Consider the following 20,513-nt stretch of genomic DNA (forward strand, 5'->3'; position numbering starts at 1 on the left):
CTTACAAGCCACAGTTGTTACAGAGCACAGAAGCTGGGCAAGAGGGGGGTTTACTTCCTGGCGGGGGGGGGGGGGGGGGTAGATTGCCTTCTTCAGCCAGGGCAGTGCTTTCTGGAGGAATCTCCTGAAGAAACAGCAGCATCTCAGAGGACATGAACAACTGACCCGTGATGGGGCTTGTCGGCCACGTGTCATTCAAGGTGAATGCATCATTCTGAACATCAACAAGAAGGGAATCTTCCTGGCACATAATAGGCACCCAATAAATATTTCTTGAATAAATGACTCATAAGGTTATAAAGAATTTATGAAAATAATACACAACAGGTATTAACTTTTGTGCCCTGTGGTTTATAACCACTGCCTCACCTAATCCTTATAGACACTACTATGAGGTAGGTTTTATTAAAACCCTCATCTTACAAATGAGGAAACTAAGGTGAAATAGCTTGCCCGGGAGACATTCAGATAATCTTAGATTGAAACATATGCTCCTGGGACTTCCCTGGTGGCGCAGTGGTTAAGAATCCACCTGCCAATGCAGGGGACATGGGTTCGAGCCCTGGTCTGGGAAGACTCCCACATGCCGCGGAGCAACTAAGCCCGTGGGCCACAACTACTGAGCCTGCGCTCTAGAGCCCGCGGGCCACAACTGCTGAAGCCCGCGTGCCTAGAGCCCATGATCCGCAAAAAGAGAAGCCACCACAATGAGAAGCCTGTGCACTGCAACGAAGAGTAGCCCCTGCTCGCCGCAACTAGAGAAAGCCTGCATGCAGCAACGAAGACCCAACACAGCCAAAAATAAATTAACTAAATTAGTTTTTTAACTAAGAAGAAGAATTGGGCCAACATACACAGTGTCCGCACACTTACAAAGATTAGAGGTTGATAGAGCTGACTCTCACTTCAAGAAGCATGTACCGTTTATCCCACGGTATGCAGAAGCATAAGGAAGGAAAACCCTTCCTCAGATGGGAACAGCCCACAACTTTTAATACCAGTGCTCTATTCTTAAAGGAACAAATGGAAGGCTACCAAGAAGACTGATGGTGCTGTGGAACTGAGATTCCTTCTCCAGAGCGTGGGTGATCCGACTCCCTTTCCCGAGTGTCCCTTGAGTTTGAGGTCTGTAGGGAGCCAGGCAGACCTCTGCTTGAGAAGGCCTTGCCAGAGTTGAACCCACACTCCTGGGGTCTGAGAATGGGTGGGGATCTGAGAAGGGCATCTCATATCTGGCTTGATGCAGACTTTTCACTAGGTCAAGGCACTTGCCAGGCTTTTATTTTTATTATTATTTTTAAATTTTTATTTACTTATTTGCTATGTTATTGCTACCCCAACTTTCTGATTCCATTTGCACGGACTATCTTTCTCCATTCCTTCACTTTCAGTCTGTGTGCGTCTTTAGATCTGAAGTAACCTGTGGACAGTATATAGATGGGTCTTGCATCCACTCGGTCACCCTGTATCTCTTCATTGAAACATTTAATCCATTTACATTTAAAGTAATTGATAGGTATGTATGTATTGCCATTATGTTAACTGTTTTCTGGTTGTTTTTGTGGTTCTTCTCTGTTCTTTTCTTCTCTTCCCTTGTGATTTGATGACTTTCTTAAGTGTTTTGTTTGTATTCCTTTCTCTCTTATTTTTTGTGCATCTGTTACAGGTATTGGTTTGTGTTACCATGATTCATATATAAGAACCTATATATAGCAGTCTATTTTAAGTTGATGGTCACTTCAACTCAAGCACATTCTAAAAGCATTACATTTTAATCCCTCTCCAATGTGTTATGGTTTTGGTATCATATTTTACGTATTTTTATTTTTTGTATCAATTATTTTAGATATAGATCATTTTATTACTTTTGTCTTTTAAATTTCGTACTAGCTTTATAGCTGGTTGATCCACTACCTTTATTATATGTTTGCCTCTACCAGTGAGATTATTTTCATTCATAATTATCTTGTTTCCAGTAATGGCCTTTTCTGTTTAAAAAAGGTCCTTTTAAGATTTCCTGTGAGGCCAACTTAGTGTTGATGAACTCATTTAGCTTTTGCTTCTCTGGGAAATACTCTATATCTCCTTCAATTCTGAATGATATCCTTGCTGGGTAGAATATTCTTGGCTGTAAGTTTTTTCCATTCATTACCTTCAATATATCATACCATTACCTTCTAGCCTGCAAACTTTGCAGAAAAATCAGCTGATAGTCTTATGGGAGTTTCCTTTTATGTACCTATTTTTGTTTTCCTCTTGGTGCTTTTAAGATTCTCTCTTTAATTTTTTCCATTTTAATTATAATATGCCTTGGTTTGGGTCTCTTTGGGTTCATCTTGTTTGGAAATCTATGCTTCCTGGACTTGGATATGTTTTCTTTGCCAGGTTAGGGAAGTTTTCAGCCATTATTTCTTCAAATAGGCTTTCTGTCCTTTTCTCTCTTTCTCCTCATTCTGGAACCCCTATAATGTGAGTGTTAGTATGCTTGATGTTGTCTCAGAGGTCCCTTAAATTATTCTTTTTAAATTTTTTTTTGCTATCCCAATTGGGTAATTTCTACTACTCTGTCTTCCAGATCACTGATCCATTCTTCTGCATCCCCTAATCTGCTGCTGATTCCCTCTAGTGCATTTTTCATTGTATTCTTCAATTTTTTTTAATATTTTCTATCTCTTTGCTGATGTTTTCACTGAGTTCATTCATTCTTCTCCCGAGTTTGGTGAACATGTTTATGATTATTACTTTGAACTCTTTATCTGGTGTTGCTTATCTCCATTTAGTTTAGTTCTTTTTCTGAGGTTTTGACTTGCTTTTTCTTTAGAGGGTATTCCTGTCTCCTCATTTTGCCTAACTCTCTGTGTTTGTTTCTATGCATTAGTTATTTCAGCTAAGTCACCCAGTCTTGAAGGAATGGCCTCATGTAGAAGGTGTCCTGTGGGGCCCAGTAGTGCAATCTCTCTTGGTCAACAGAGCCAGGGGCTCTAAGGGTATCCCCTGTGTGGGCTGCATGAATGCTTTCATTGTGGTTGGGCCACAACAGCTGCAGACACTCTGCTGGGCGGGGCTGGTCCCTGGCCCAGCTGTCTACGAGGTCTGGCTGTGGCTGCTGTGGGCGGCACTGGTGAGCAGCACTGATCCCCCTAGAGTGGGAGCTGCTTTGGAGGGGTACCAGTGCTGTCTAAGGCTGCCCATCAGGTGTGATGTGGCAGGGGGACACTTTGGAGGAGTGTCAGCTGGGGCAAGTCTCCAGGTGAGCAACAGGACAGGTGCTAGCAAGGTAGATGGCCAAAGTCAGAAATGATATCCACCAGCACTGGGCCAGCTAGGTAGAAGGAGAGCAAAAAGAAATGTGACCTGCCAGTGTCTCCATACCCAGAGGAAGTTCCAATAGACCCTTGTCCCTCTAGCACATGCCCTAAAATTAGTCAGTGACTCTCCTTGTACGAGCCAAGTGCTTTTCAAGCTGCTGCCTCTGCACTGGGACTCAGGGAGAGTAAGTTTGTGTGCAGCCCCCTTAAAAACAGAGTCTCAGTTTCCCACACCCCTCCAGCTCTCCCAGACATAAGCCCCACTGGTTTTCAAAGCCAGATATTATGAGTGTTCATCTTCCCAGTGCAGGTTTCCCAAGCTGGGGAGCCTGACGTGGAGCTCAGACCCCTTGCCCCTCAGTGGGGACCTCTGTGGTTGTGATATCCCTCCTGCTTGTGGGTTGCCAAACCGGGGGTGTGGGTTCTGATTAGACCACATCTCTGCCCCTCCTACCCATCTCAATGGGGCCTTTTCTTTATATCCTTAGGTATAGAAAATCTGCTCTGCTAGTCTTCAGGTTGTTCTCAGAGACAGTTGTTCTATACGTGGTTGTAGTTTTGGTGTGTCTGCAGGAGGAGGTGAGCTCAGGATTCTCCTCCTCCATCATCTTGATTTGACCTTGCCAGGCTTTTCAATGTCTTTCTCTCGTGTGCCCACTGCGACGTACAGAGCTTCTCCAGCTCCATTCTGCTATTGGGTCTGTTAACTTCTCCTTGAGCGGTCTGCATGTGTGCTCATACCATACCACATACACACTTTCTTGTACATTATTAGCCAATTCTATCAGTTGCATATTGAAAACTATATACAATAATTATCGAATAGTTTGGAATTATTTGTAACACATTGACTGTGTGAACATATAAGCATATAAATAATGTGGATTTAACATTTTCATTTGCACAGTTATCAGTCCCCAAGAGCTCCAAGAAACAAAGCATTGTGTATAGACTTTTTGTGTATATAAACAACAGACGCACACAGACACAATCCTACCTGGGTATTCAATGATGAAATAAAGAGAGAAGGCATAATCCTTATTCACAAAAGTTTACAGATAAGACGCAAAAAGGACATACACAGCAAATGCAGAAGCAGATTTGGGTTCAAATTCTGGCTCCACCACTTACTTGCCCTTTGACATCAGGCACATTGAATCATATCACTGTGCCTCAATTTCTCACTTGAGAATTAGGACAGTAATATCTTCCCTGCATAACTGGCGGAGGACTTGGAAAAAAAAAAAAGCAGGCGAAACACTAGCACAATGCTTAACACCCATAAACACTCAAAACACTCTATTCTTGTTCAAACGGAAGAGAGATTTATTGTCTCACTATCAAACTTGGTTTTCTTAGCCCCAAGAGCCAGTCCTAATCCTTAAAAGATTGTTTAGGAACCCTAAAGTGGTACATATAAAAGAGGGACATCAGGCAGAACCCCTCATTACAGTGGATGTCCCTGGTCCTCCCAAGTCCAATGTGGCCTCTATAGGCAATCGATTTATCATGTCTGCAGGCATCTTTAGTAAAGCAGATTTCAGAGTCAGCTTTTGTTTATGATCCCTATTTTCAGTCACACAGACAGGCAGGGAACTGCCCTTTGATTTTGGTCCCTAGGCAAAAGAAATCTTTCTACCCATTCCAATTACTCCCTTCCTGAGGAAGAACATTGTGGAACTGGTTAACCAAACACCAGGACAATTTTTCTCATGTTTGGAGCTCTCCATCTCTGTTTGCGCTGGTGCTAACTAAGGTATGACTTTTCAACCCCTTGGAATATAAGTTTTGAGGCTTTGATTTGCATTCAAGGGAAAGGGGCAAAATGAGTCAACTTGCTTTGACTCTCGGCTGACATTCTCAAAACATTCTCAAATCATCACTGCCTCACCTGGAAGCTTGTTAGAAACACAGACTCTCCGGCCACGACCCACAGCCTATGGAACCAGAATCTGCATTTTAACAAGATCCAAAGGTGATTCAAATGGACATTTTGGGAAGCACAGCCCCAGGTGTGTAAACTGGCTTCAGGTAAAGAAACCTTGCACCTAGCCCAACCTAGCTATCTGGAACACTGCAGTGGGATTTCGTATAAATGTCTATGTGGTTAAACTATATTAATTATATATTTATATATATATATATATATATATACACACATATATATATATATATACTTTTTTACATTTATATATATAATTATATTTAGATACATAGCTACATTTATATCTAATTCCTGTATGTACTGATAGCATTAACTGTTCCATGCACTTACATTTTCCTCTGGGACTGCTTTGTGAGGGGCTGCCTGTGGTCAGCTAGAGCCAGCTGGCACAGGCTCATGAGAGCCAATTCTTCATGTCCCTTCCCAACTTCCCATTCAGTGATGACATGTTGGTAGCAAGAAATTGGCCATGATGGGAGTATTTGCACCACAGAAATAGGGAGACACTACAAGTCATAGTATTTTTCCTCCCAGAGAACTGGCTTACAGGACAACATATGGACCTGGTCTAAGTCAGGGGTGCTCTCTCACTGGCATGATACTGTCATTCAAGGATCTCAATCCTATTGTCCAACACGGTCTCATTCTTTTTGCAGCAGATTAAGTGCATTTCTTTTTACTCTATCTTCAGTAGAAATGGAGAATAATCAGCTACCACCTAGCATTATCTCACTGAAATGCTATTGCCCTACAATTTTATAAATTATATAAATATAAATAATTATATAAATTATATTTATTATTATAAAAATGATCTGGAGTGTCTGTTAAAATTTCTTCATAGCTTCATTCCCTGGATTTTTATTTAACAGATTTGTAATCACATCTGGGATTCTGCATTTCAAAATACACTCCAAGCGATTTTAATGGAGGTGATCTTTAGACAAAGCCTTGAAAATGGTCAATTCTGAGGCACATCCCCAGGGAAGCAGCTCACTGCATTCACCTGGGGGTTCCGAGCCCTCCCACCCTCTACCACTGCTCACTCCCAATGCCTGGTGTCTCCCTAGAGAAATAAAGTTCTATCAATCAAACACCTCAACTCTGAACTCAGTTACATAACACCAAATTGCAAAGCTTATAGTAGCCACCTGTTCACATAGCAATGGATGGTTAAGTAGCGTGTTTTCCAAACCCTTGGATTCACCATCAGAAAATCGAGACCCCGTAAGAAAACGGCAGGTTTCCAGCTTTCCAAGGGATATCATCTCCACCTGAAACCAGCGATGTATGCTCAGAGCCTTTGGCTCAGGTCTCCCAAGCACGTCATTATTATCCTCATGGATTTGGGAAATTACATGTTCTCTAATAATAACCCATGAAAGGAATGCACAAATAGAAATAGAGAGAAGTGACTTGCCACAGCCCTTTTAAGCAGTTAGTGACTGTGTAAGCTCAGCTGTTATTAGCTGATAGAATTAGATTTAGTCTACTGGGCCTCACTGAATAAAAATGAGAGAATTTCCCATTAAAATGTATGTTCCAGGCTCTTGAAAAAGTCAGAAGGTCTGACAATGCTGGGCCCACATTTCTGTGTGGCAACCATCCAGAGCGGAGCAGTGATGGCTGTGTTTGAAAGCGGCACAAATTCTCCAGGTCGCAGTAGTTCCTATCACGCCCACTTTCCTTGTTTCCCATACTGGCCTTGTCCATGGAAGCATGTGAGTTTGCAACCTTCACTTCACTTTACGTCCGTCCCTGCTTCTCCTTCCCTCTTCCTTCCCAGCTCCTCTCAGCATAAAATCCTTGGAAACTCTCCTTTCTGTTGCAAACTGGCCTAAACCAATCTCATGCTTCACAATTATTGGATTCTTTTTGGTATCAACAACTAGAGTCAGAGGTAGGTGAAGTCTGTAACAGAATGTGCATGAGTCGCCTGGGATCCCATTAAAATACTGACTTTGATTCAGTAGGTCTGGCGTGGGCCCGATTCTGTATTTCTAACAAACTCCTAGGTGATAACTACGCTGCTGGTGGCATCCACCACTGTGAGTGGCAAACATGTAAGTTTCTGCCCCCAAAACTTGGCTCCCAGGTTCTATCAGAAACAGGCCTCAAACCAAAGTCTGCAAAGGAACAAAAGAGGCGTACAACCTGCTCTATAAACTGGATGAACTCCCCAAACTTTGCCCTCCTGGTTGTTCTGACTGTGCCCTTGCATACGCCAAAGTGACGGTGTTCTGGAAGCGGAGATTCTGTTCATTTTAGAGGATGAATCAGGCTATCGCAGGACCCACCGCCAGATAAAGGGCAGTTTCAGAATCAAGCTTCAGGCACCACTGTGAAGAGTACAGACTGCTGAGTTCCCTGGACTGCAGTGCTCTATGCAATTACAAGAGGGGTTTTTATAATATGAGATTTCTAGAATCCACATATTTTGAACACCAGTAATCTCAATGGTAACCTATTATAACAATATGCTAATATCTGAAGCTCTGCCGCCCACTGGCGATAAAGAAAGCTGAGCATTTACCGCAACCATCCCTGCAGGGAACCAGCCCTGCAATGTGTATCCCAATTACGGCAATTAGCAGCACCTATTTTTATCATACTGTCTTTGGTAATATATCTTAAATTATAGACTACATAGCACACTCTTAGTAAGAAGTAGGTGCTCCAAACCGGATTCTTCCTGTAATCTAAAGTAGGAGGAATTAATTTTGCATTTGAGAGAGACCACTGTGTGGGGGGGTAGGGGAGAACGACCCCTTCCAGCGAGACGCAGACCCTTCCTCTGCCTCTTCCTAAGCAAGCCCTGGGGGTTCCCTCAGCCAAAGCCCTGGTACCCTCCACACACTCATTTTTCCAATTTACTTCTCTCTGGGCCTTTTTCCCGCCGTGTGTTCAGCACACGGTACTCTCATGTCACCTCATGAAAAACAGAAACAGAAAATAAGAGGCAGAAGCAATCCTAGAGATGGCCGACGCCGGTGGGTTTTCAATCTTAGCCTTGAAAAGCCTTTCGCAGACCTAACATTGCCCTGCAGTGCAAACAAACAGTTCATGCAAGAAAAAGCTGTTCTCCACGGTGGCGGCGGGGCAGGGGATGAATGTGGATGTAAGGAAAACTGAAACACAACCTTTTCCCACTCTCCCTGTCCCAAAACCTTTGTCCTTGAAGCGCTTCCAAAGGACACCATTTAATAACACTAACCTGAGCTGAAGGCACTCTTCCATCGCCTGTTTTGCAGATTAGGAGGCTGAGCTGTTGAAGGGGTAAGCAATTTGCCCAAGTTCACATGGTGAGATGGGGCAGAACCTTACCTCTCCTTCGGCCGCAGGTCAGGTTCCAGGACCAGGATGTAAGCAAGCGAGAAGACGCACACTCCGGTCAGGAGACGGATGAAGCACCCTGGCGCTCAGTGGGATGGTGTGAGTCTGAGTCCCAGCCTGGTTGTCCATTTCCCTACCCCTCTCCCAGCCAGGGAGTCCATCCCTTTATCTCTAGGTAATGGCTCAGTTTTTTCTGGGTTTCAGGTCCATCTCCCCAGTTCCAGAAGAAAACGTCTCTCTCTGCAGTCCCTGGCGTCACCTAAAAACCAAAATAAGGATTCTTCACTCTCACCGATGCCATCCAGCACTGTAAAATGTACTGCCAGCAAGACATACTGTAGCTCGTCATGGCCAAGATGACACGGCTGCTGCCCAAAGATGGAGCGTTTTCTGACTTTCCTCCTGTGAGTCAGTGCTCTTTTTATCTACCTCAGATGCACCCCATTAGCTGATATTGTATCAACCTGCTCAGCCATTTCCCTAAAGCTTCCAATGTTCTCTTGGTCTCCACCTCCCACTCCATTTTTACATCTTCCCAACCTTTATGGTGGCCCATAAGGGCCTCATTCGTACAAAAGCAGGTTTTCCTGATGCATGTATTTATGTTGAAGTGTTAACTGCAGTAGTGCTTATAATCAAGGATAAATTATCCCCATGATAAGACGGTAAAGCACTTCAGGAAATAATTCATGTTTATGTTCTGTACATTGTGGGTATTGTCCCCCTCGGGATTTTCTGTGGCTCTTCTTCGCCCTATTCTCTTTCCACCTTCCCCCTCTGTCCTCCCCTTTCACGCCTCCCCTCCCTCGCCCCTTCCTCCACCCACCTTCCTTCTGGGCCAGGGATTGTAAGAGGGTGTGTTTATTAGCCTCTGTGTCATCTGTAAAGTACTAGCATTGACTCCACCTACATTCCACTCACCATCATGCTGCCATATTATTTGCCAAAATCAAGTGGGTCTACAGCCTATTCTTGGGATACAATAACAATAATGACAGGATGAAGATTAATGATGGTAATAAGGGAAAAGAAGAAACAAACAACAAGAGAGAAATCTTAGAAGAAGGAAGAAGAAAAGAAAAAGGGGAAGGAAGGAATTAAAGAAAAATAACCAAACTATAAGCTGATATCATTAATTATATGAATAACTAGCATTAAGGAACTCTTTTTATCACACATCACTCTGTGTGTGTGTGTCTGTATTTACACTGAGCTCCTACAAGTACCCTATTATTTTCCCTGATTTTATGCATGAGGAAATCTAGGTACATCCAAGCCCAACCAGTAAATACAGAGCCAGGGTTCAGTGCCAAGGTCTAAATACGGGCAGCTCGATTCCAGAGTCTGGGCTCTGTAGACTCCAGTTCCTGTGTTTCAGGACTGAGAATGACGATAGCAGAAGAGTCGAGGTATCAGGACTGTACACGTTGGTGGCTCGGAGATTCAAAGGTCCAAAGGTGTCGTAATACGAAGGGTTTCTCCACATCAAGGCCACAGTATTGGGAGGATTCTGAACCGTTAAAAGCAAAGCTATTCCTAATCAACACTCCAGAGACCACGGTTTTACAAGGAGAGCAACAAGAAGCAAAAGGCCAGAGCAAGGCTTGTGTTAACCTCCCAAGATCATTATATCAATAGTTTGCTAGATACCTGCCTATTTTAGGAGGAGGCTCAAGCCAATTTGTTTTCTTTTGAAAAATCGCTTAAAAAGCTTTGGAGGTTGTTCATCAAAACTGCTCTCTTAACTGTTGTATTTCAGTCGCTTGTTACTCACCTGTGGATTACCCACTTTGTGGGCCATTTCTAGGAAGTTTTTAATACTGGTGTGGCTTTCCCAGGCCAACCACTGGACTCCTGCCTCCTTTATCTATTGCCCTGCCATCGACACTAGTTAATTTTTATATGACTTTTTCAGACATTAGTCAAACAAACCCCTGCTTATTTTGAACTTTCTATGTACAATTTCTCCTCCTTTTGTATCCCCACAGCAGAGAGGGGTTGATGGACAGCTATCCTATCGTGCTTGAAAGCAGACCTCTATTGTGTAGGAATTATGTTCACTTAAAATCTGAAGGAATGTAAACACACCTCTCCTACAAGGTACCCTCCTCTTTACTGGCTCCTTTTCTGCACTAATGAACTGTTCCTTTTGGAATGTTTAGGAATCAAACATTCTGGCCTTCATCTTGGATGAAATGATACTATTAAAACATAAATGAGAAGTGAGACTTTTTCTCGCAGAAGACAAGTCAAGCTTCCCTGCCATCAAGTCCCGCCTGCTCTGCTTCCTGCCTCTGTCTGATCTTATCTCCTGCATTTCCTTCTTGCCGTCTCTGCTCTGACTACCCCAGCCCCAGCCCACATCCCTCATGTGTCTGCCTCAGGGCTTTTGCACTTGCCTTCCCATCTCCTGGAATTCTCTTTCCCCAGATACCTGCTTGCTCATTCCCATCATTCTCTGATCAAAGATCATCCATCAGAAAGCCCTTCCCTGACAGCCCAGTTTATAACAGCTATCTCCAAACATTTCCTATGTCTTACCCTGCTTACCTTTTCTCCACACCATAGCCTGGTATTTTATTATGTATTTCTTTCCTTGTTTGTTGTCTGTCTTCTCTAGAATATAAGACCCATGAGCTTTGTCCACATTAAAACAAAAGAAAACAACAACGAAACACTATCATTTCCTTAGCACCTAGAACTCCACTTGGCATGTAGTAGTATTTGTTGCATGAATGAATGCTGAGCTATGGTAGGGGAGGGGCACATGCATTTGTGGGAAAGACACCAGATCTCCAGAAACGTATATTAGAAGTTCCTGGATCCAGCCCTGTTCCAAGGATGCAAATTGTTTAATGGCACATAAGAGGTTTTTTTTCCACCTCTTCAGTGTACCAGTTCTGCAGCTCCTTATATTAAGAGCCCTGATTCCCCCTTCTATTCTTCAGCTGCCATCTTTTTCCAGAGGGATTCTTCCCATTCATCCTTGACAAAAGAAGACTTTTGCTGAATGCACTGTGGTTCTCACAAGCTAAGTGACTGCCTGGGGAATCGCAGCTGAAGGTCAGGAGCCAGTTCCCGCTTTCTACCTCCCAACACGCCTGGGCCAATCTCCCTCACTCGGGGCTTCTCCCTTGGGCTCCCTGTGCACTGAACACGATACTGGCAATTCAGACCAGTCCAGAATGGATACAAAAGCAATATATATTAGCGTCTCATTGCAACCACAGTGCCAACTTAAGAATTTAATTTACTCTCTTAAGTTTGGAATCTCACGTGAGCATTTGAGCAGTACTTGGGACACAGAGCTACAACTTTTTCGCATCTCTCTCTCTGCTTCGATTCTGCTTTGCACCACAGTTGCCTACGTTATAGTTGAGTTTGGGAGCAGGCGTTGGAGTCTGAGAGTACTGTGTGCAAATTTCAATTCTGACAATACTAGTGCATTCCACAGAAACTACTATGAATCCCTCTCAGGAAGGGGATAAATCAACATTTATTGACCAGTTACCTGGTTCTGGGTCAAGCACCTTTGAATCCTCACAATTCTAAGAGGTAGGTAGCATACCTGACCAAGTTTTACATGTGTAACGAAATCACCTGCTCTACCTTTGTTTAAAGGAGCCAGACTGTGTCCCACCTGTATCACTGTCAAGGCTCAAAACTGGCTACAAACTGAGGAAGAGTGGGCTTTCCATCCTGCAACCTTTTTTTCATAGGAGGACACTGTGGAATGAAAGACGAAGGCTTTCTGAGGGTCTCCTACTTTCTTGGGGGGCATGTCCTTAGGAAAAGTTGATCTAACCTGACCCCTCAATGTTCTCAACTATTCAAGAAGGCTTTGGACCAAAGTCTCCAAAATATTCATAAATGAATAAATCAGTAACACTTATTCTCCTACATTCAATGCTTCTGTAATCAACAGCCAACTTCCGATGGTTTCAGTTTCTGTAACCTCTCTAGGCTTCATTTGCAGGGCTCTGTTGACCCATTTCCTCCAGCACAGAAGTCCTCATTCAAAGCTGTGACACTTCACTTCAATCAGATAATATCGAGTCATCTGGTCACCCAACTGCCTCCTTAGATAAAGTGTAATTTCATCTCTCACGTTCTTGCTGATCTTTTGAATACTGCCACAGCTACTATGACTAAAGACGGCTAACACTCTTTGGGTCACACATCCTTCTCATCACCTTCCACTTAATTAATAACTCCTTTAATCCTCACAACAACCCCATGAAGCAGTGACTATTATTAATACCCAGCAGACGAAGGAGAAGGAATCGTCATCCCGAATCATTCGAGCTCTTCTCTTGCTGAACTTTCTCAGCCAGCTTTGGCTGCTGGCCTTGGCATCTGTGAGGGCCTTTGAAATTAGCAAGGGAAGGGGTGGGGGAAGGAGGGGCTGCCCAGGTTCACAGGGAAACTAGGCGGGAAGGCCTCTTCCTAGGTTCCCTGCAAAAAGAGGCTGCCCAGCTGCCGCTCAGGGCTCATACGTCCTTTCGGCACTGACAGAGCCAGCGGCTGTTTCTCACCGGCCCTGTGTCATCTAAATCTGCCGCAGAACACTGCCGGCCTCCTTCCTGCTACACTGGAATCTTCTCTCCCTGGTGAGATGCCTTAAAGACTCTGAAATGTCCTTCTGTTCTGCAATGGCAACAAAAAAGGCTGCTGCTTCGATTTTCTTGTTCTCCTTTTCCCCAAACACTCTGGGGGAACTGGATGCATCGGCCCACCTGGGGGTGGGGACGGGGATGCCTCGAGTAGACATTAGGATGTGCTGGAGGTACTGATGGCAGAGGCGGTAGCTTTCTAGAAGTCAACAAAGGTGAGAAAATGCACCGAGAGGGAGCTGTTCTCAGCCTCGCTCTTTAACCAGCTCCGTCATCTTATCACTTGTGGATGAATTTTCAGGCTCAGGTGACAGAAAAGGGGCTGGCTATCGCCAGCCACTCACAGAGCCCTGGGGACCTAGTCTTAAGCGAGCTTTGCCTAATGAGGCTTCAAGACGACCTACCCTTTGTGTTTACTTCCTCAAGACAGTACAGGTTGCTACTTTCCTGCCAGTGAAGGCAACTCTCACAGTTACATTATTTTTGCAACGAAGGGCCAGAAATTTTTCCAAAGTGATGTAAATTTCACCTTTAGCTCTGTTCAAGGGGACTGATTTTTCTTTCTTTAAAAAAATGTTTTCAGTGGTTTGGAAGTTTCTTAATCTCAGCAGTTTCCAAGTCAAGCTGGGAAGAGTTCACATGTTTGGTCATTGCACTCAACGACTGTAAATATGCCCCCTGCTTAATAAAGCCGTGGGTCTGCTCCTCACAAGCGGCACAGATGTCAAACTTTGGCGAAGAAAGTCTTCTCCTGTTAACTCACACTGCATGCCAGAGCTGCTTTATCTTATCTCCTGAGAAATCAAGGAACAGCAGCAACTCCTAGCTTTTTAGATTTAAGTATCTCTTCTTTTGATCTTCCCTAGATTCTTGCTAGAGGTTGATATCTACTAAAACTTCAGTGTACCAGAGGAGGCTGCTATTTAAAGGAATTCTCACAAACACTTCAAAAAAACAAAGGAATTCTCCTTAATGCCAAAAAATCTCTTCATAATTTATTTGCTTTGTTAGTTTGGATTTAGTTCAGTAAATCTTTGACATTCATAGGGATATAATCAGAGATCTTCAAGAATTTCCAAATGCAAAAAGGTCATTATAACATATTCTCTGCTTCCTGCCCCAATAAAATTCAGCAAAGTATGACTGAATAGTCTGACATCTTCAGATGCTTGTTTGTTTAAAAATGCAGCATATTCCACTTTTTAATTGATCCTGGACTTCTATGCCGCGGATAAGAACCAGTCATCAGTGGCATAGATCTATTCAATACCTTTTAAAAAAATTTTATCCATGCTCTTTATTTTTAATGAACTTTGATTTTTATCAAAGCAATACATAAACATCGTTAAAAGCCAAATAGTGGAAAAGGGCTTAAAGAGAAAGTATCTATTCTCTTTCCCAACAGCAGCTACTTTTGACTGGCTTAGCTGTTTTTTCTAGAATATACCTGCTTAATTTCATAATGCACTGATTTTATTTTTTCATGTTATCAATTTGAGGCACTGACTACTTATATTCCAGCAGTAAAGGCTAGCATCCCTCCTCACAGACACTACACACAAAGTCTCACTCATAAGCCTGTCCTTTAAAATTATTTCTATCCACATTTTTGGTTAAGTCAGACTGTGTGTTTATATTTTATGACTATGTGAATATTGTTCTCTGCTCAGCAAATTTTCCATTCTTTTTATTTTTCCTGGAGTGTATATTGTCTTTTTTTTTTTACTTGATTAATTTTCTTATGTGCTGATCAGTACCTCTTCCCTATGGCTCTGAAAGATCTACTCTACCACCCCTTCCCCAACACACACACACACACACACACACACACACACACACACACACACACACACACACACACACACACACACACACACACACACACACAATTCTCCACGTTGTCAAATGCATCTGATAATCATTCAGCTGCAACTCTTTCCTGGAGCCCTCATCTTCCTGCCCAAATCTGAGCTTTTGCCTTCTAGGCCAGGTCTCTCACTGTTCTGGGACTTCTCTTCATCTCATTTTATTCTCAGTGGCCTATTTCTTGGTTTCGTGTCTTGAGCTTTCTTGTTTACTACCTTGTTTAGCAAGAGCACATCTTCCAGTACTTTTCTGAGTAATAGGGCCTAGGAGGTAAGCTTTTTGAGTCCTTGCATATCTGAAAATTTTTTTTTTTTTTTTTTTTTTTGCGGTACGCGGGCCTCTCACCGCTGTGGCCGCTCTCGTCGCGGAGCACAGGCTCCAGACGCGCAGGCTTAGCGGCCACGGCCCACGGGCCCAGTCGCTCCGCGGCATGCGGGATCCTCCCGGACCGGGGCACGAACCCGTGTCTGCTGCATCGGCAGGCGGACTCCCAACCACTGCGCCACCAGGGAAGCCCTGAAAATATTTTTAATGCTACTCTCTCACTTGATCAAGACCTGGGAGGATGGGACTTCCCTGGCGGTCCAGGGGTTAAGACTTTACCTTCCAATGCAGGGGGTGCGAGTTCAATCCCTGGTTGGGGAGCTAAGATCCCACATGCCTCGCGGCCAAAAAACCAAAACAGAAAACAGAAGCAATACTGTAACAAATTCAATAAAGACTTTAAAAATGGTCCACATAAAAAAAAAAAAAAGACATCTTTAAAAAAAAAGACCTGGGAGGATTTGGAATTTGAAGGTGAAGACATGCTTCCTCGGAATGTTTGTAATGTCCTTTTGTTGTCTTCTGAGCCAACTTCATTCTGATTTTAGGATCTTCTCTGTATATCCGGTATCTGAAATTTTATCATACTGTATTTGGTGTGGGTTTTCTTTTATTCACTGTGTTGGGCATTGTCCATGAGCCATTTCAATCTGGAAACTGATGTTACTCAGTTCTGGGCAATTTTTTTGTATTACTTCTTCATTTACTCACTTTTCTTCTGGAATTTCTATGTGTTGAATTTTTTAAATGTAATATTGGATTTCTAATTTTCTTATATCTTTTTCTTGAATTTTCTTCTCATTGTCCTTTGATTCTGTCTTCTAGACTATTTTCTCAACTTTATTTTCAAAACTTTGAATTGAATTTTTAATTTTAGCAATCATTTTTTTTTTAATTGATTGTTCCTGTTCCCAGGGCAGGGAGGCAATATATCCTTATATCTCCCTGAGGTAAATGTGTGTGTGTATATGTATTTTCTTCAGCATTTCTTTTTCCACTCACATCACTCTCATCCCAGTTCCTTTCTTCTGTTTGTTATACTGGCCTCAGTCTTTCATGTTGAAGATTTTCCTCAAATGTTAGGCAATATTTGGAGGAGGCACTAAAACTTCAATTTTGTGTAAGTAGGTGGGGCTTGTAGACTGGCAGTCTTTACCATAGGGTGATTGAGCAGTGAATTGAGTGAAAACATTTCAGGGTCTTTGTGTACCAATATCTGTAAGACTTTTCTCTGTAGCTGTTCAGTTTCTTTACTGGCAAATCCTTGCATCTCTTACTTGGCTGTATGCTTGTCTGTGGAGATCTAGGACTGGGTCTCTCAGTTCTGCAGGCTTTCACTTAGCTCCCCTGCCCCAAAGTCAGCCTCACCTACGTCTACTTTTTCTGCTATGCTTGGTTCCACTTTGTAGTTCAGTTCTGTTTTGCTTGGTTCTGTTCCTATGGTTAAGTTTTTCCAAGGAATAAATTTCTGTCTATGGGGTGTGTGTGTGTGTGTGTGTGTGTGTGTGTGTGTGTGTGCGTGCACGCGCACGCGTACGCTGGGGCAGGTGGAGGAGAAAACACCTGGTTGTAAGGACCCGGAAAAAAACCTGGGAATCCAGATGCCTAGTACAACATTTTCTATCAATCCACCTGCTTTCAGTCCTATGCCTCTCTCCTGCTTCCCAAGATACGGGGTGTCTAACTCATGCAGTGAGACATCTGCGGGCGCACACCACATACAGTCCTCTGCTTTGCTCAGTCAGTCACTACTCCTTAATCCACTCCCATTTCTCAAAAATCTGTTATCCTTTGCCTCCTATTGTCTCTTCTTTTGTTCTCTTGGTTCTTATTAGTTTCCACTTGATAAATTCCCTTCCTCGGCTTCCTCGGTTTCAGTGACATTTACAACAGGAAAGAAGGTACACACTTTGTATGTAATCTTCCACATTTAACTGGAAGTCCTCTTGACTTTCTCTCCATTGCCATTTTCAATCCAGCAAATGGATACATTTCAGGACTTCCTGTTTCCAACAAAGAAATCAAGTCATGATTCTACCTTAAGCGCTGCTGTTCTTCTACAACAAAACTTCCCCGTGATGTGCCTGCTGCTCCGGCAGTTAAGTCCACTCAGCAGGTAGTTCAAACTTTGCAGGAAAAAATGTAAATGTGTGCTTTAGCCGAAGGGCAGATCATCACCTCAGGAATCTTCAGGGGTTTGTGAGTGGTGAACACCTCCATGGCGAAGCCCCGAATGCGATCCTATAGGCCCAGTTCAGATGTGGAGAAGCACAAACACTAGAATACTTGTTTTCTCTAACAAGCGAGATAGCATTTGATGACATGTGTGAAATACACTGAGCCTCTGAAACACCAGTGTGTGTGGAGTCGAGGCAAGCTTGTTAAGGGCTTATAATACACACACACACACACACACACACACACACACACACACGCACACATTTGTCCTAGGACCTAATAAGTAAAAGGTACACAGAAATCTGGTTTTGGTTCCCCAAACTTCTGAGAGGGAGGTTCCCTTTAAAAGACAAGGCACTTATTATCTACCCTGGGCCTGTCAGTTCTGTCTCTGTGGCTCGTAACCTTGCCTCTAGACATCTTTCCTGATTGTTGTTCACCTGGAAGGTGTCCTTGCCAAATGGGACCACATTTGCTTTCTACACCCTTCTTCCTCCGCCAAATAAGGATGCAGCTGCAATCAATAACAGGCTGCTTTCCAACTTCTGATGCGGTGCAGGCTTCCAGACGATGAGGCGCTTCAAAATCCAAGTGCCATGAAGCATATTTAGAGCCCTGAGGGGAGGATATAGCCCTCACATTGCTCAACCATCAGAGCACTCCCACCTCTTCCAGCTCTTTCTCTGGCTGCATTCCAGGGTCATGGATACACCTGGAGCCAAGGGCAGCTGGGGAGCAGTGGCAGAGAACTGCAAACAGGAGCCTACGGCTGTCAGTGGGGTGCTTAGAAAAATCACCTTGACCGCTGCTTCAGAGGATCATATTCCTCTTGCAATGAATCTTGTCTATTGATTCTAATGCATATTCTTTCGTCTTTCAGAAAGGAATTGGAATCATTCTTTTTATTTGCAGTTATCAAAGTGGGAGACAAAGAATGGACATGGTCCAGTGTTGAAATTGAGAAGAACTTTCAACTGGACACCAAGAGTTGAGACAGAATCTCCTGGAAGCCAGGAGCTGGGGAAGAAAGATGGGGAGGGACCTTGTCATCTGCTCAAATGGCCAAAATCAGGTGTGTTTTATAGAAAACCATCATAAAATGCTTTACCGATGAGGTTTTTTCCTCTGTCTCCAGTCTTGGTGACAGAGGTCTTTTTTTTTTTTTACAATAGTTTCAGTTGCCAGCCATTTAAATGGGATGATACATTATTTCACCATTGCGTTACCAATTCAGACTGAGTCAACAACAGCTTGATGAGGTACCTGATTTTACATACAGAACACAGCACCCTGAACTCTCTGTACTTTGAACATGCGGAGGAATCTCTTCCTTTGTTCATCAATATTAGGTGAAGTACCAAGGGCTCCATTTTAAACCATGTTTAGTAGCTCCTGAGACACACTGGAAATTAACCGGTCAATTAGACATGCAGCCTGGATGTATGTCCAATTGACAATGAATACATTTTGATCCTATATCTGCTTAGCAGATTACCTACAAATTGCTTTATGCATTGGATGGCTCCAAACTGTTATACATGCCATTTACAATGAAAATTTTATCATTAACTGAAATCATGGCTTCACCCACCTTATTATTCTGTAAATTTCTAACTTTCTCATAAATACCTGGCACACGGTGTGTGTATGTGTGTGAGAGAGAGACAGAGAGAGAGAGAGAGAGTTTTCTGGGGTGAAGGATTTCTGATGAAATGTGTCCCATTCATTCACCCAATAGAATGTAGTTGTCCTTGCTGTACATATGTATACTTTGCCTAAATTCCTGTCCTCATCTGCGTACCTAGGCTCTGACAATTTAAAGCTAGTTCAAGAAGTTCTCCTGGTGAAGCTCTCATGTGTTTGTGTAACAGTCTTGAGATACCAGAGAAGATCATCAGATAAACCCATATTAATAGATATTCTGCAAAATATCTGCTCACTACTCCTCAAAACTGTCAAGGTCATCAAAAACAAAGTCTGAGGAGCTGTCAAAGTCTAGAAGAGCCTAAGGAGACATGATAACTAAGTGAAATGTGGTATTCTGGATGGGATGCTGAGAAAGAAAAAGGGTATCAGGCAAAAACTCAAGAAATACAAATTAATTATGGAGATTTAGTGAATAATAATGCGGCCATATTGGTTCATTAGCTGTGAAAAGTGTATCATACTATGTAAATGTATCAAACCAATGTAAGACGTAAACAGCAGGGGAAACTGGGGTCAGGGTATAAAGGAACTCTCTGTCTTATCCTTGCAACTTTTCTTTAAAAGTATTCTAAAATAAACACTTATTTAAAAGCAAATTTTTAAAGAGATCTCATAAAGAGGGATTTCCCAATTCCTTCTGAGAGAGACACTCATCTCTAGGTGAAAACTGTAACTCTCTAATTTAATTTTTGTGCTGTTGTTGAGAGTGCACACCTGGTCTTAAATCACTCTGAAGAAATTAATTGCTCTGAAGCTCTTCCTCCTTATCTGTAGAATGGGAGGAACGATGTCTACCTCACAGACACCTCCAGAGAATCTATGAGACAAGGTTTAAAAATGCTACCACAGTGCCTGCAAATAGAAAGTGTTCACAGAAATGTCACAGGACCCTACAGGGCCTTCCCAGAACAGACCCCTCCCCTATATCCTCTGCTGTAGCTCCTGTCTGAAGTACCCAGGTAACAGTATCTGATGCACTTATCCTGGGTTGGTTTACTGATGCTAAAACCGCCACCATCGGAAGAAATTAACTACTTGATGATCATGAGCAATAGCCCCCAGACCTACTGGCGCCTAAGGATAGATAATGTTAACCCCACGACATGGCCCTGTTACCTCACCATCAACCAACCGCAGAACTGCGCACGAGCTGAACACGTACCCTGTGACCCCGCTCCCTCACCTGGCCTTTATAAGTGCTTTGCTGAAACCCATCAGAGATTTGGGGCTTTTTGAGCA

Source organism: Delphinus delphis, chromosome 17 (assembly GCF_949987515.2).
Source record: "Delphinus delphis chromosome 17, mDelDel1.2, whole genome shotgun sequence".
In the NCBI taxonomy this organism is placed as follows: Eukaryota; Metazoa; Chordata; class Mammalia; order Artiodactyla; family Delphinidae; genus Delphinus; species Delphinus delphis.